Below are 16,690 nucleotides of genomic sequence, written 5' to 3'. Positions count from 1 at the left end.
AAGATCGCCGCCGCGGAAGCCCTGCAGCAATCGCCGGCGAACCAGGCCACCTCAGGCGACGCCACCGGTACCTGGAGCTCCGCCGTCGTCCACATCTACCCCAAGCACACTGCCATCCCTCGCTGGAGCACTGGTTAGCCCGCCGACCCCCTACTGCCGCCGCCACATCGTCGGGTTCTCGTCGAAGACGAGGATGAACCACGGCCCTCCGATCCATTTCTAATCCAACGCCTCCCATTGATCTGTACCGTTTCGGGTTAAATGAGCCGTTGACAGGCGGGACCCTCTGTCAGGCAGCCCGCGCGGCACTGGACCGTGGCTGGGCTGGCCTTGGGCCGTTTTTAAACCTTTGAGCCCGTTTAGCTTTCTCGCCGGCTTTTTAATTCAAATCCAGTTTAATAAATTGCAAATGAATTTCAATATTGCCTCCACTTTGAAAATCAATAGATTCAAATTGGCTAAACCAAATTTGATGAACTTTATATTGTTGGAAAGCTAGTGAAATTATCTACAACATGCCACTGGTCCCATGACCAGATTCTTTGTAGAATTAATTTGATAAAAATAACAAGGCAGGGACTTTTTCCTATTGAAATAATTCTTAAAAATCAACCAAAATAGATATTAAGTTAATTCCAACTCTAATAGCTCACATTTGACTTACACTAATTGTTTACGCAATAAAATGGTGTGGTCACTTTGCATGATCATGCCATAGTTTAATTAATGGATATTATGGCTAGTTTAACTAGTTGATATTGTCCAAAACTATTAAGTAATTCATATGAAGTCTTAAACTTCATTTAAATCTTGTCTCACATGAATTCATGGGATGTTTGGACCCCTGGTCCCAACTCTCTTATATGAATTACTTAGAGATTTAAATCATATGTAGTGTAATTAAATGATATGAGGTGATCTACCCCATTTAAATCATTTTCACAAATGATGATGATGAACATTTGACTTAGGTCAATATGAGTTCATTCATGATTGTTTGAGAAATTAAATCTTAAGGAGATTTCAATGAGAGGAAATTATTCCTCAAGAACCCTATGGAAACTATCATTTGCATATGGAATACAAAGAAATGAATTCTATTCAAACACCACAACCCATGCACCCTAAGTAGATTATTTGTGTGCATAGAATAGTTTGTGTGTTTATATGTGATATATGGAATAGCCATTGAATTAGTGAGTAATTATACTCGTATTCAAATTTAGACGGTAGCACCGGAGAGTACGCCGAAGAAGAAGGTTGCTACCAAGAGGAGGAGGAGGAACAGTTTGAGAACTACCAAGGCAAGCTAATATTCTTGCAAAGTGCAAAGCCCCTTGGGGCAAGGCACCATGATTTTTACCTTTTCTTACATAAGCCTATCCCAAGTTTTTACATTACAAGTTGTTACTTGTTTTCTGAATAAGTTACTTTTATAGTTAACTTTGGTCAAAGTACAAGTTGGTTACTAGAGTAGTGAAATAGTCTCAATCAAGCAAAGCAAAGTAGCACCCCTCATGATTTAGAGCTAGTGCTAATGAAATAAAACTTGACTACTCTAGATGGGAACAATGTGATTTTGAAATGAATTTGAAACCTTGGAATGATGATGCATTCCATTGAATGATTTTTGAAGGTGAATATGACCAAGAGAAGATGGTGATTTTTGATAAAACCATGATGTTGGTTTGAATGCGATACCTTTCCAATTATTAAGTACCCCCACAATACCTGATTATGGGTAGGGCTTAACTGGAAGTTTATGCATCTTAGTATGGGTTCCCTCTGAACACACGTCATAGGGGTTACGCTTGAGGCTGCCTCCGTTGTTGAGAAATGATGTGAAATTGAGGTGAATTGTACGGCCAAGCCCTGTGCGGTTCCTGTGTTGACGCTTGGTCTTCACTGGGAGGCCAAGCTCATGGGGAGAGGTGCTCATACTAGGACTCGTAAGTGAAAGGTTATGGTTGATGATCCGCGTACTGTGTTACGATGATTCGGGGTAATCCCGACGGATGAAATCAAATGTTGTGGCACAAGTGTGCAACCTCTGCAGAGTGTAAACCTATTCGAATAGCCGCGTCCACGGTTACGGACGGTTGGAAAGGCCATACAGTTTCCGATGTCATATCTTTGAAAAATGATGTTGAAAGATGATGGTGAAATGACTTGTGGTGAATTGAATTGAAATCACCACTTGAATGGTGGGAATGACACTAATGTTCCCACTTGAGTTAGTTAGCATTTGAATAAGCTTTTCTCAAATATTGTGAACTAAAACTAGCTTTATGCAAATAAACTAGAGCTTAGCAAACCATACTAGAATGTCTAGCACTTATATTAGTATTAGTTTGCGAGTACTTAAAGTACTCATGGCTTTGTCCCTGGCTATTCAAATGGCCAGAGTATGAAGATGAACAAGGAGATGACCAGCAGGACGCCTACGACAACTAGGAGTCTTCCGACGTCAAGCGTTGGCCTGTGGACTAGAGAGTCCTTGTATCTTACGCTTCCGCTATGTTGAACTATGAACTTGTGTTTGTTCGTTGATCGATAGATCAACTATTCGTGTAATATGGATCATGTGATTCCAAATTTGTAAGACTTATTGTAACACCCCAACTTTTTGCAAGCTTGTTTAATTATCCAAAGTGCAAAAATTAGGGGGAACAAAAACTTTTTCTATAGACTAATTAACATGAATTGCCTTGATCTGTTTGTTATGATGAATTGCCTTGATCTGTTGGTAGATAAATTGTCTTGATTTGCTTGTTGAGTTTTGTTTTGAGCTACCCTTAATAACAACACCTCTAGTGGTTAAACAAGCAACTCACTAAATAAAACACATGGTGGCTTAGGAAGAATTGTTTTTCTTTTTACTACATCAAACCTCCCTCCTGATGGCAACATGAGTGTGCCTGCTTATAAGATTCCAACTTTGGCAGTTGATCTCTTAGCACCCACAACTATTTTTGGTGACCTCAGTGCATGGATCTCTTCTATACAACACCCTCTACAACTTCCACATCTTACATGTCACATCCTCCACTTGCAACTCTTATAATCACTTGATCTGGTATCCTATCCAATGTTTCAGCACCAGATCACTTCTTCCTCTTTTACCTCTTGTGTTTATTTAATCCAATTTTAATATCCACAAAACCAAGAGTAGGTATGATGGGTACATTTTGTAGCCACCATCTACCCTTGAGAACACTCCTTCCTAAATTAGTTTTCTTTCTCAAAAACCCTATTGTTTCTCTTCCCTGGTTTTAGCCACAAAAAAACTCCTTAAATGTTTTCTTCAAATAACAAGAGAGATTGTGGATAGTATTTTGTATCATCCCATTCCCTTCAACCCAAAAAGACTTTCTATAAAGGCATTTGATTTTCTTCCTTCTTTTAAGTGCATGGTTTTGGTACATGTGCCATCCTTGCACCTTTTGATAACACAAGGGAAAAATCTATTTGGCATTATTATGCAAGTAGACCCATTTTGTTTTAAAAATCATTGGATCTCTTTCAAAATGTTTTCAAAGGAAAGTTCAATATAAACCCTATCCAACATTTTGATCAACTCTCATAGTGGTGGAGACCCACCTCTGTAAAGTTCCAGATCTAATTAACAACTTCCATTCATTCATCACATCTCACTCTTGTATGGTTTACCATCATCATCTTGACCTCATGTTGATGGCTTATGCCACCATATTCATCCTAGTGAGTATGGTTATTTCACTCACCATCTCTCTTAGCCTTGCTCTACAATTGTCTAAACCACCATCACCACCATCATCTTTTGGCCAAGTTGATCACTTGATCAAAGTGCTTCATTCCTCAACATTGGCACCAATGTTTATTAACACCTCTCTCTTTTCATTCTTACTTCATCAAATCAACATTACCCATCTACCTTGGCATGCTCATGCATTGTTGCATGTGGTCAATGCCAATCTTTTCAATTTTGAATTCAAATAAAAAGTTTTATTCTTCAACTATACCTTTGGATCTATTTTCATCTTATGTTTGTCACAACCAAAGTGGTGGGAATTATCCTTAGAGTACATATCACCTCATACTTCTTTTTATCTATATGAATCCACTCATATTCTTATCATCATTAAAGTCACTCATTGATGCCATCTCCTCAACATCATGCCTTGGCCTACACACATGGATGTTGTGCATCTCTTTGTTTGTTCACTTATGTTTGGCAAGGATGGAGCCGGCCATTGTCTATGCATGGCAATTTCGGCCAGCCATTCCTCTCTATTTTTTTCTTCCTCTACAAGACTTGCCTCCCAACTACCCCAATCAATAAATGAGCAGCCTCCCAACCCACCCAATCAATGAGGAGGCAGCCACCATCCTCCCTCTTTATAAGGAGCTTGGCCGGCCACACCTCCTCTCCTTTGCCTCATTTCTTTTCACTCCCTACTATTTCCTCCACTCCCTCACACTCTCCTCCTCCACTTACCCACGAAAATGGTGCTCCCCTTGCTCCCATGGCCGGCCATGGCCATGGCAAGCCACCAAGATGAAGCTCTCCCTCTCCCTCAAGCTCCTCCTCACCATGAGAGCCTCCCTCTCCTTCTTCTCCCCAACCCTAGATGGTTTTCTCTCCTCTTCTTCTTCCTCCCTTGCTAAGATTGGATCTTGATGCAGGTGCATGTTGGTCCAAGCATGGAGAAGCTTGAGCTATCCTCAGATCTGAAGTTCTTGAGCAAAGTTCGTCCAAGTCCTTGCAGTAATTTCTGCTATCTTGCTGTTTCAGATTCTGGTACGAACTTGTAAAATCCACCAAATATCGTGCGCAGATCCAAATCGAGTGATTCAAAGTTCCGCAGATAGGTATTGAAAAGATCTACAACTTGGCGTTGGTCTCATCCTCAAATTAGTTACGGATTTTGCATGGTAAATAAAGTTCTGCAAACATACAGAATCACTGTTTGTTAGATTTCTCCCGTTTTACGAAACCTTTTTGAGCAAACTCAACTGTGGGTGAAAGCCCTCTTCAGTACCTTCACTTTGGCGTTGGTTTCACTTCGATTGACCTCCTGAAACTGAAATGGTTCACAGATCAATATCTGGTCAGATCTGACTTTGTCGAATTAAACCTGGAGCTTGGAAACGAATTTTTGAATGAAACCAACTGGGTAAGAACCACCTATTCAATACCTTTCAGATGCAGCAGACCTAATATTTTTGTGATTTGTGTATGATTTTTGGTGAATTAAACTTGTTCTGTGTGTTCTGCAGACATGGCTGTTAGCTTTTAAATCACCAAAAATCCATTTTTGAACCTAATTGAGTGATTCCAATTTTGTAGGACTGTTGAATGTTTTCTTAATCATCTCAAATAAGTTTCAAACATTTATCTGTTGTGTAAATCCAGAGAGAAAGCAAATGGTACAGACATGCAGTAAACTTGTAAATCTATTTGTGAGAGTTTCAGAAACAATTTGAACCCAAATCCAATTGTGTATGCATCTCTGTTTAATTACCTTTCAAATGCAAGTGGCCTCATATTTTTAGGATTTTTCTACGATTTATGGCTTACAGATCTTCTTTTCTGTACAGTCAGATTCAAAGAAATTCCTAAAACAGTAGGATTAACCTTTTTGGGTGATTCCAATTGGGTTAGTCTTGTATTAATACTGGCCATCTAGGAAAAATATTTTTATTCTCTGTTCATACATATTTGTTGCTGTTAGTAATGTTTATGTGTGACATGCATTGTTGAAGCAAAACTTTTCGGTTTATTTAAAACCCTTGACCAACTCTTTTTAGTAGAGATGGGCAACCTTTGTTTTATGCTTGCAAAACAAAACCTCTGCAATTTAACTTTAGCTCTTTTGTTTTGCTTAAGTTTTCAAATGGTGGGGCATATCATTTGCTTCCTATTCTTGTGTAGTGTTATGTAAGCTTTATAAAATAGGGAGAATGATTGCCCGCTTTTGCAAAAATGTTTCAAATTATAATGTGAATGTTTTTGATGCCAAACTAATGCACTTGTCATCTTTATGATGTTATCTACCAGGGGATACTTAGTTGTGCCATGGTGATACCGAGAGAGGTAATTGCTAAGTTATGATACTCTCATACCTTTACTAGGTAAATAAAATGGGTTCTCTTTTAGTTGCTTTGTAGTATCTATAAGTTCTTTGTATGTTAGCCCGTAGTAAGGTGGTTAGCTATTGCTTGTTGATTGTTGAATGTTGCATGCTTGTTATGATTGGTGCAATGTGATTGATTGTGTTCCTTTTATATTTTTCGGCGATAGATGCGAACATTTCCGGGAAAGAAGAAGAAGTGGTTCGGACAAGGATTTTATTTATATTGACGGGATTCTTATATTGATGAAGTTGAAGAAGTCCAGGGACAAATAAGCCAAGGCAAGCCATCTTTTGATCTCTGATATGATGTCTCTTTGGATGTCATCTTGTGCTATCAATAGCATCTTGGTTCTATGTGTGATGATCTCCATATTGTTGTCATCTATGCTTGGATGCAAGCATGGTACCTCTAGTAGTTTTATCTTGTCAAGGTCTTGGTAATTGGTTGGGTGTATGGTATCATGGCCATTGCTATCCAACTTGCTTTCTATATTTAGCTTGAATATGTTCCACCTCGGGACAAGATTCATACTACACCCCCTTCTAGTGTAGATGTATCAATACCATGTTTATGGTGTATTCTCAAATTGTGATGAGTATGCCTGTTTTCCCTTAATGGTGTTGGTGTTGGTCAATTCTCATCCCTATCTATCTATTGATTGGGTTAGATAGCACCACAAATCTGAAAGTATATTTCCTCTTGTGTTGTCATAATACATGCTTAGCTCAAGCAAGTATGATCCACTCCAATACCTCTTTTTCATACCCTCAATGGTGTGATGACCCTCATCTCGGCCATAGTGTTGTATTAGTTCAACTCTTGAAACTTTAGATTGGGAACCCCTCAAGGTTTACCTTGTTGTAAATGTTTGTGAAAACCTTGGGTGAGGCAATCTTACCCAAGCGTATGGTTTATGAAAGGAAAGGATCTTGACAAAGATGGTTGGAAAGAGGAAGGTGTGTGTGACTTGGGTTTTTGAGAAAAACGACACATGGTTCTTTGTATTCGCCCGTGACAATTAACCCGCGCAACCACATTACCCTGGAGTGGGACGGGGCTTAGCTCGTAGTTTGTTCTTCTTAACATGGGACACCGCACAACTATATAAGGGTAAGGTTACCCCTGAATCCGGATTGTCGTTGGTGGAGACAATAGTATAACGGGAGGCCTTCGGGGCTGACCCGTCCGGAAGACACTATGGGTCTCCTGGCTTGGCGGTGGAGCCACGCTCAAAGTGAGGTGAGCTGCCACGGTGCCGGGGAGGTACATACTCCATAGGGTAGGATCCCGTGCTAAGACGAATAGGCGAAAGGCTATGTCCGAGTTTTTGTCATGGCATAGTTGATATGCGGGGATGATGCCCACATGATGAACTCGCGGATCTTGTGGGGAAAGTGTGCAAACTCTGCAGAGTCAAAACTATTCGAATAGCCGCGTCCGCGGTCATGGACGGTTGGGATGGCCGTTACAGAGCTGTGTCGAGTTTTGGTTTTGAAAATGATTTCCAAAGGAAATGTGTGTTGGAAGTACCGGAAGGGTACGGGAAAGATGGTGTGCCGACCATGTGGATATGGTCAAGGAAAATGAAACAAAAGAGGGTGACCCTTCCTAGTGTTTCATGTAGAGGAACTCTTCTTCAACAAAGATATAGAGATGTCATAGGATCTTCTTAGTGTCCCCTTCAACTGTGATGTTGGGATGCTACATCCACAAGAGAAACTAATTCTCTTCTACATGCTATTTCCACAAGAGAAATTAGCTCTTCCCTCTTGTCATCTATATTAGCACTTGTTATCTTGCACTCTTGCAAAGTACCTTCTTGATGGTTTGCGAGTACAATTCCAAATGCACTCACGGCTTTGTCCCTGGCTATTTACTTGGCCAGACCTGGAGGACTTCGACAGATGAAGAAGGAGTTGACGACGTCTATGCGAGCTAGGAACGTCTTCCCAGTCAGTTGCCTGTAGGGTTATGGCAGATGACTTGGGTACTGCGCTGCTGAAGTGATGATGCTACTCTGATGTTTAGTTAGGCCCTTCGAGGCTATTATGTAAGTAATGGTCATGAGACCTTATTGTAATTTTCTTATTCCGCTTTGTAATGGATGGTGTAATTTGATATCAATTCGGTTATGTGTTCACGGCGCACTGATCATGGGATCGTGAACTGTATACATAACAGGGAATTTCGGACAGCTAGTCCGGGATCCCCACAGAGCTGGTATCAGAGCCATCCTGACTGTAGGAGACCTTAGTTAGCATGGACGTTAGCTAGGAAACAAGTACTTGGGGAAAAACTATTTACGAAATAAATTATTTCTTTAGTCGGAAGTATAGCTTCTACTCCTCTTATTTATTCAAAGCTTCTAAATTCTTATCTCTCCGCTTTATAAAAAGGTTTGAAAATTCTTGCTCTACTGTCTCAACCACTTCAAACCTACATGTTGGACGATGTCCCCAACTCAGATCGGAGACTCAACGTCGAAGATGGATCAACCTTTTATGAAGTCTCACATATTCCCAACGACAACTATTGAAGATCGGACGCCGACTTACTCCTGCACAAAAAGGGATAATAAGATCATGCCTTTGGTTGTCACCAAAGTCTGTCAAGGAGCTGACCTTCTTCCTCCGTGGACTTGCACTTTTTGCAGTCGTCAGGGATCAAGTCCTCAGTCTCTTGACTAGTAATTTTTAGGCCAGCCACGAGAAGATATTGACTTCGGGAGCACCTCAACAGCTACCTCTTCGAAGACCTCATGTTTCCGGGATGTCGAGACTAGAAGTTCTACATAGTTTTCTCCTCCGCCTCAACATCAATGACTCAACACCCGCCCCCTTCACCACCAACTGCGACAAGAATCCAAGTTGAAGCTGATGCCGACAATGTGAAGACATCAACATATGTGACCAGCCCCCAAACCTATAGGATGGATAGGACAAACTCAATCGCTTTGATTGAGCTACCCCGCGCATTAGGACTTTCTGGGTACTTAGAGTACCATGTCTGGTTTGATGATTGCTTGTAGTTCCCTAGTGTGCTGCCTAGAGTGTTTGTATCTGTTTGCTGTGTGCATGTATGTCTTGCTATTTAGATGTTCCCGCCCTTTTTAATTGTTTGAAATTTGTAAAACAGAAATTAAAAATGGAAATCTGCCAGTGTACTGTTTTGCTAATAAAAATAGTTTGGTAGCTCCGATTGATGTGATTCCAATTGCACTAGAACCAGTATGAAATTATCTTTCAGATGCCACTTACCTTGTATTTTTAAGATTTTTGTACGATTTTTAATAAATAAAACTTGATCACTGTTTCTGGTTAGTATTTTGAGTCTCAAAAATTAAAAAATAAATATTTTTGAATGATTCCAATTGTGTTGATCTTGTTTTGTTACTGTGCATCTAGGAAAAATACCAGTAGCCTCTGTTAGTGGTATTGTGTCTCTGGTTATGGTTGTATGGGTGTCACATGCAATGATAGGATTAAAGTTTGCCTCGCCGATGTATTGCTAACTATTAGTTAAATTGGGTAGACTAACGAAAGACTCTAACTCTAAACCCGTTGGAAGTTGTTTTTCAACCGTCAAGAAAACTAACCCGCCCCCTATCTACGCTGACTTCCTTCAAGATCAGCTGGAGCATCTCCACTACGCCAAGAAAGAAGAAGCCCTACCTTCAAGAGTGACTGCACCTCTACGAGAAGACATGCTAACTTAGTCTAACATTGGAGTATACTCGCGCTAACCGCGAGGATATCTTTTTGAAACTACCCTCGAACACACCGTCTAACAAGCTGAGAGAACAATAGCGTCAAAGCCGAGCTACACCACATGGTTCATCTGGTCCTCATCAAATGAAGCTTCTGAAGATACTCCAAGACTCAAGACTTTAGGCGTAGTTTACCCGCTAACTTCTTAGTTGTTACTGAAATCAGCATGACCCTCAAGCTGAAGATTGTCTTCAACAACCCCTGTTGCTGCTTCATATGGATACCAACCAGGCGTTTCTTCAACTTTCTAACTCGCCGCGCGTCCCATATGGTTCAGTTAACACCGTGACTGCCTCTTGAAGTGGTGGTCTGCACGTCGCCCCCGAAGATTCTTCAGCTGAACAAGGAAGACCGATGACTTCTTCCGAAGCCCCAGACAGAACTACAAGGCAGAAGCTCTGAGTTTTTCCGAGAACCCGATGAAAAATCTTAAGGGTGGAAGACTTCATCTTCCACTAAAATCAAGCTAACTCTAAAAAGGTTTTCAGCCCTGCTCAAGCACCGTTGGGTGCACTAACCCTCCCACAGTCTTGAACCTCCGCCAGGATCGTGAAGAAGCTACAGATCCAACACCTGCATGGAGTAGTCAACCTCTTCATGAAGCTCGCCATCGGCCGAAATCCAACATGTCTCCCAGAAGATGAAGCAAACGACTTTCTCTACAACGACACGTCTACAGAAGAATGGAGTCTGACTTTGGTTAAACTTTATAACCCCTCTAGTTCTACACTCAGTAATCTCGGGACGAGATTATTTTAAGGGTGGAAGATCTGTAACACCCCAACTTTTTGCAAGCTTGTTTAATTATCCAAAGTGCAAAAATTAGGGGGAACAAAAACTTTTTCTATAGACTAATTAACATGAATTGCCTTGATCTGTTTGTTATGATGAATTGCCTTGATCTGTTTGTTATGATGAATTGCCTTGATCTGTTGGTAGATAAATTGTCTTGATTTGCTTGTTGAGTTTTGTTTTGAGCTACCCTTAATAACAACACCTCTAGTGGTTAAACAAGCAACTCACTAAATAAAACACATGGTGGCTTAGGAAGAATTGTTTTTCTTTTTACTACATCAAACCTCCCTCCTGATGGCAACATGAGTGTGCCTACTTATAAGATTCCAACTTTGGCAGTTGATCTCTTAGCACCCACAACTGTTTTTGGTGACCTCAGTGCATGGATCTCTTCTATACAACACCCTCTACAACTTCCACATCTTACATGTCACATCCTCCACTTGCAACTCTTATAATCACTTGATCCGGTATCCTATCCAATGTTTCAGCACCAGATCACTTCTTCCTCTTTTACCTCTTGTGTTTATTTAATCCAATTTTAATATCCACAAAACCAAGAGTAGGTATGATGGGTACATTTTGTAGCCACCATCTACCCTTGAGAACACTCCTTCCTAAATTAGTTTTCTTTCTCAAAAACCCTATTGTTTCTCTTCCCTGGTTTTAGCCACAAAAAAACTCCTTAAATGTTTTCTTCAAATAACAAGAGAGATTGTGGATGGTATTTTGTATCATCCCATTCCCTTCAACCCAAAAAGACTTTCTATAAAGGCATTTGATTTTCTTCCTTCTTTTAAGTGCATGGTTTTGGTACATGTGCCATCCTTGCACCTTTTGATAACACAAGGGAAAAATCTATTTGGCATTATTATGCAAGTAGACCCATTTTGTTTTAAAAATCATTGGATCTCTTTCAAAATGTTTTCAAAGGAAAGTTCAATATAAACCCTATCCAACATTTTGATCAACTCTCATAGTGGTGGAGACCCGCCTCTGTAAAGTTCCAGATCTAATTAACAACTTCCATTCATTCATCACATCTCACTCTTGTATGGTTTACCATCATCATCTTGACCTCATGTTGATGGCTTATGCCACCATATTCATCCTAGTGAGTATGGTTATTTCACTCACCATCTCTCTTAGCCTTGCTCTACAATTGTCTAAACCACCATCACCACCATCATCTTTTGGCCAAGTTGATCACTTGATCAAAGTGCTTCATTCCTCAACATTGGCACCAATGTTTATTAACACCTCTCTCTTTTCATTCTTACTTCATCAAATCAACATTACCCATCTACCTTGGCATGCTCATGCATTGTTGCATGTGGTCAATGCCAATCTTTTCAATTTTGAATTCAAATAAAAAGTTTTATTCTTCAACTATACCTTTGGATCTATTTTCATCTTATGTTTGTCACAACCAAAGTGGTGGGAATTATCCTTAGAGTACATATCACCTCATACTTCTTTTTATCTATATGAATCCACTCATATTCTTATCATCATTAAAGTCACTCATTGACGTCATCTCCTCAACGTCATGCCTTGGCCTACACACATGGATGTTGTGCATCTCTTTGTTTGTTCACTTATGTTTGGCAAGGATGGAGCCGGCCATTGTCTATGCATGGCAATTTCGGTCAGCCATTCCTCTCTATTTTTTTCTTCCTCTACAAGACTTGCCTCCCAACTACCCCAATCAATAAATGAGCAGCCTCCCAACCCACCCAATCAATGAGGAGGCAGCCACCATCCTCCCTCTTTATAAGGAGCTTGGCCGGCCACACCTCCTCTCCTTTGCCTCATTTCTTTTCACTCCCTACTATTTCCTCCACTCCCTCACACTCTCCTCCTCCACTTCCCCACGAAAATGGTGCTCCCCTTGCTCCCATGGCCGGCCATGGCCATGGCAAGCCACCAAGATGAAGCTCTCCCTCTCCCTCAAGCTCCTCCTCACCATGAGAGCCTCCCTCTCCTTCTTCTCCCCAACCCTAGATGGTTTTCTCTCCTCTTCTTCTTCCTCCCTTGCTAAGATTGGATCTTGATGCAGGTGCATGTTGGTCCAAGCATGGAGAAGCTTGAGCTATCCTCAGATCTGAAGTTCTTGAGCAAAGTTCGTCCAAGTCCTTGCAGTAATTTCTGCTATCTTGCTGTTTCAGATTCTGGTATGAACTTGTAAAATCCACCAAATCTTGTGTGCAGATCCAAATCGAGTGATTCAAAGTTCCGCAGATAGGTATTGAAAAGATCTACAACTTGGCGTTGGTCTCATCCTCAAATTCGTTACGGATTTTGCATGGTAAATAAAGTTCTGCAAACATACAGAATCACTGTTTGTTAGATTTCTCCCGTTTTACGAAACCTTTTTGAGCAAACTCAAATGTGGGGGAAAGCCCTCTTTAGTACCTTCACTTTGGCATTGGTTTCACTTCGATTGACCTCCTGAAACTGAAATGGTTCACAGATCAAGATCTGGTCAGATCTGACTTTGTCGAATTAAACCTGGAGCTTGGAAACGAATTTTTGAATGAAACCAACTGGGTAAGAACCACCTATTCAATACCTTTCAGATGTAGCAGACCTCATATTTTTGTGATTTGTGTATGATTTTTGGTGAATTAAACTTGTTCTGTGTGTTCTGCAGATATGGCTGTTAGCTTTTAAATCACCAAAAATCCATTTTTGAACCTAATTGAGTGATTCCAATTTTGTAGGACTGCTGAATGTTTTCTTAATCATCTCAAACAAGTTTCAAACATTTATCTATTGTGTAAATCCAGAGAGAAAGCAAATGGTACAGACATGCAGTAAACTTGTAAATCCATTTGTGAGAGTTTCAGAAACAATTTGAACCCAAATCCAATTGTGTATGCATCTCTGTTTAATTACCTTTCAAATGCAAGTGGCCTCATATTTTTAGGATTTTTCTACGATTTATGGCTTACAGATCTTCTTTTCTGTACAGTCAGATTCAAAGAAATTCCTAAAATAGTAGGATTAACCTTTTTGGGTGATTCCAATTGGGTTAGTCTTGTATTAATACTGGCCATCTAGGAAAAATATTTTTATTCTCTGTTCATACATATTTGTTGCTGTTAGTAATGTTTATGTGTGACATGCATTGTTGAAGCAAAACTTTTCGGTTTATTTAAAACCCTTGACCAACTCTTTTTAGTAGAGATGGGCAACCTTTGTTTTATGCTTGCAAAACAAAACCTCTGCAATTTAACTTTAGCTCTTTTGTTTTGCTTAAGTTTTCAAATGGTGGGGCATATCATTTGCTTCCTATTCTTGTGTAGTGTTATGTAAGCTTTATAAAATAGGGAGAATGATTGCCCGCTTTTGCAAAAATGTTTCAAATTATAATGTGAATGTTTTTGATGCCAAACTAATGCACTTGTCATCTTTATGATGTTATCTACCAGGGGATACTTAGTTGTGCCATGGTGATACCGAGAGAGGCAATTGCTAAGTTATGATACTCTCATACCTTTACTAGGTAAATAAAATGGGTTCTCTTTTAGTTGCTTTGTAGTATCTATAAGTTCTTTGTATGTTAGCCCGTAGTAAGGTGGTTAGCTATTGCTTGTTGATTGTTGAATGTTGCATGCTTGTTATGATTGGTGCAATGTGATTGATTGTGTTCCTTTTATATTTTTCGGCGATAGATGCGAACATTTCCGGGAAAGAAGAAGAAGTGGTTCGGACAAGGATTTTATTTATATTGACGGGATTCTTATATTGATGAAGTTGAAGAAGTCTAGGGACAAATAAGCCAAGGCAAGCCATCTTTTGATCTCTGATATGATGTCTCTTTGGATGTCATCTTGTGCTATCAATAGCATCTTGGTTCTATGTGTGATGATCTCCATATTGTTGTCATCTATGCTTGGATGCAAGCATGGTACCTCTAGTAGTTTTATCTTGTCAAGGTCTTGGTAATTGGTTGGGTGTATGGTATCATGGCCATTGCTATCCAACTTGCTTTCTATATTTAGCTTGAATATGTTCCACCTCGGGACAAGATTCATACTACACCCCCTTCTAGTGTAGATGTATCAATACCATGTTTATGGTGTATTCTCAAATTGTGATGAGTATGCCTGTTTTCCCTTAATGGTTTTGGTGTTGGTCAATTCTCATCCCTATCTATCTATTGATTGGGTTAGATAGCACCACAAATCTGAAAGTATATTTCCTCTTGTGTTGTCATAATACATGCTTAGCTCAAGCAAGTATGATCCACTCCAATACCTCTTTTTCATACCCTCAATGGCGTGATGACCCTCATCTCGGCCATAGTGTTGTATTAGTTCAACTCTTGAAACTTTAGATTGGGAACCCCTCAAGGTTTACCTTGTTGTAAATGTTTGTGAAAACCTTGGGTGAGGCAATCTTACCCAAGCGTATGGTTTATGAAAGGAAAGGATCTTGACAAAGATGGTTGGAAAGAGGAAGGTGTGTGTGACTTGGGTTTTTGAGAAAAACGACACATGGTTCTTTGTATTCGCCCGTGACAATTAACCCGCGCAACCACATTACCCTGGAGTGGGACGGGGCTTAGCTCGTAGTTTGTTCTTCTTAACATGGGACACCGCACAACTATATAAGGGTAGGGTTACCCCTGAATCCGGATTGTCGTTGGTGGAGACAATAGTATAACGGGAGGCCTTCGGGGCTGACCCGTCCGGAAGACACTATGGGTCTCCTGGCTTGGCGGTGGAGCCACGCTCAAAGTGAGGTGAGCTGCCACGGTGCCGGGGAGGTACATACTCCATAGGGTAGGATCCCGTGCTAAGACGAATAGGCGAAAGGCTATGTCCGAGTTTTTGTCATGGCATAGTTGATATGCGGGGATGATGCCCACATGATGAACTCGCGGATCTTGTGGGGAAAGTATGCAAACTCTGCAGAGTCAAAACTATTCGAATAGCCGCGTCCGCGGTCATGGACGGTTGGGATGGCCGTTACAGAGCTGTGTCGAGTTTTGGTTTTGAAAATGATTTCCAAAGGAAATGTGTGTTGGAAGTACCGGAAGGGTACGGGAAAGATGGTGTGCTGACCATGTGGAGATGGTCGAGGAAAATGAAACAAAAGAGGGTGACCCTTCCTAGTGTTTCATGTAGAGGAACTCTTCTTCAACAAAGATATAGAGATGTCATAGGATCTTCTTAGTGTCCCCTTCAACTGTGATGTTGGGATGCTACATCCACAAGAGAAACTAATTCTCTTCTACATGCTATTTCCACAAGAGAAATTAGCTCTTCCCTCTTGTAATCTATATTAGCACTTGTTATCTTGCACTCTTGCAAAGTACCTTCTTGATGGTTTGCGAGTACAATTCCAAATGTACTCACGGCTTTGTCCCTGGCTATTTACTTGGCCAGACCTGGAGGACTTCGACAGATGAAGAAGGAGTTGACGACGTCTATGCGAGCTAGGAACGTCTTCCCAGTCAGTTGCCTGTAGGGTTATGGCAGATGACTTGGGTACTGCGCTGCTGAAGTGATGATGCTACTCTGATGTTTAGTTAGGCCCTTCGAGGCTATTATGTAAGTAATGGTCATGAGACCTTATTGTAATTTTCTTATTCCGCTTTGTAATGGACGGTGTAATTTGATATCAATTCGGTTATGTGTTCACGGCGCACTGATCATGGGATCGTGAACTGTATACATAACAGGGAATTTCGGACAGCTAGTCCGGGGTCCCCACACTTATGGTTTGTAATGAATGATGACTGTGATACTTAACTATTATGCCTCGCAACAACAATATTCCTGGGATTGCGATGTATGACATAATAGGCATCCGGACTTAAAAATCCGGGTGTTGACAACTTTATCATACTCTTTTATGAACATTGCAATCCTGCTTATAGACATGATTCATGATGCTTGTTATTAATTGTTGGTACCTTTCCATGATTGACATAGCTGTTAGATGACCTTATTTGCATGCATATTATTATGAACTGCCTAAGTGCTAGCCATATCATGAGA

The 16,690-nt window shown here is 40.5% G+C and overlaps 2 long non-coding RNA genes across 3 annotated transcripts; both read left to right on the top strand.

The window, feature by feature from the left end:
* The first annotated feature begins 4,318 nt into the window (after nucleotides 1–4,318).
* On the top strand, nucleotides 4,319–8,311 carry LOC139830926 (uncharacterized). Of its 2 annotated transcripts, none has more exons than XR_011744447.1 (6): nucleotides 4,319–4,728; nucleotides 4,818–4,914; nucleotides 5,080–5,156; nucleotides 6,041–6,076; nucleotides 6,284–6,395; nucleotides 8,003–8,311. It is a non-coding gene; the product is annotated as an uncharacterized lncRNA (long non-coding RNA). The 2 variants fall into 2 exon arrangements; XR_011744446.1 differs by having other exon boundaries at nucleotides 6,041–6,114.
* A 4,109-nt stretch (nucleotides 8,312–12,420) lies between these two features.
* LOC127311632 (uncharacterized) lies at nucleotides 12,421–16,463 on the top strand. The gene is made up of 6 exons (XR_007857791.2): nucleotides 12,421–12,801; nucleotides 12,891–12,987; nucleotides 13,153–13,229; nucleotides 14,114–14,187; nucleotides 14,357–14,468; nucleotides 16,076–16,463. It is a non-coding gene; the product is annotated as an uncharacterized lncRNA (long non-coding RNA).
* The last annotated feature ends 227 nt before the right edge of the window (nucleotides 16,464–16,690 follow it).

Source organism: Lolium perenne, chromosome 1, assembly GCF_019359855.2.
Source record: "Lolium perenne isolate Kyuss_39 chromosome 1, Kyuss_2.0, whole genome shotgun sequence".
Classification (NCBI taxonomy): domain Eukaryota; kingdom Viridiplantae; phylum Streptophyta; class Magnoliopsida; order Poales; family Poaceae; genus Lolium; species Lolium perenne.
The sequence above is the reverse complement of the archived record's forward strand: the minus strand, read 5'-3'. Positions and strand labels throughout refer to the sequence as shown.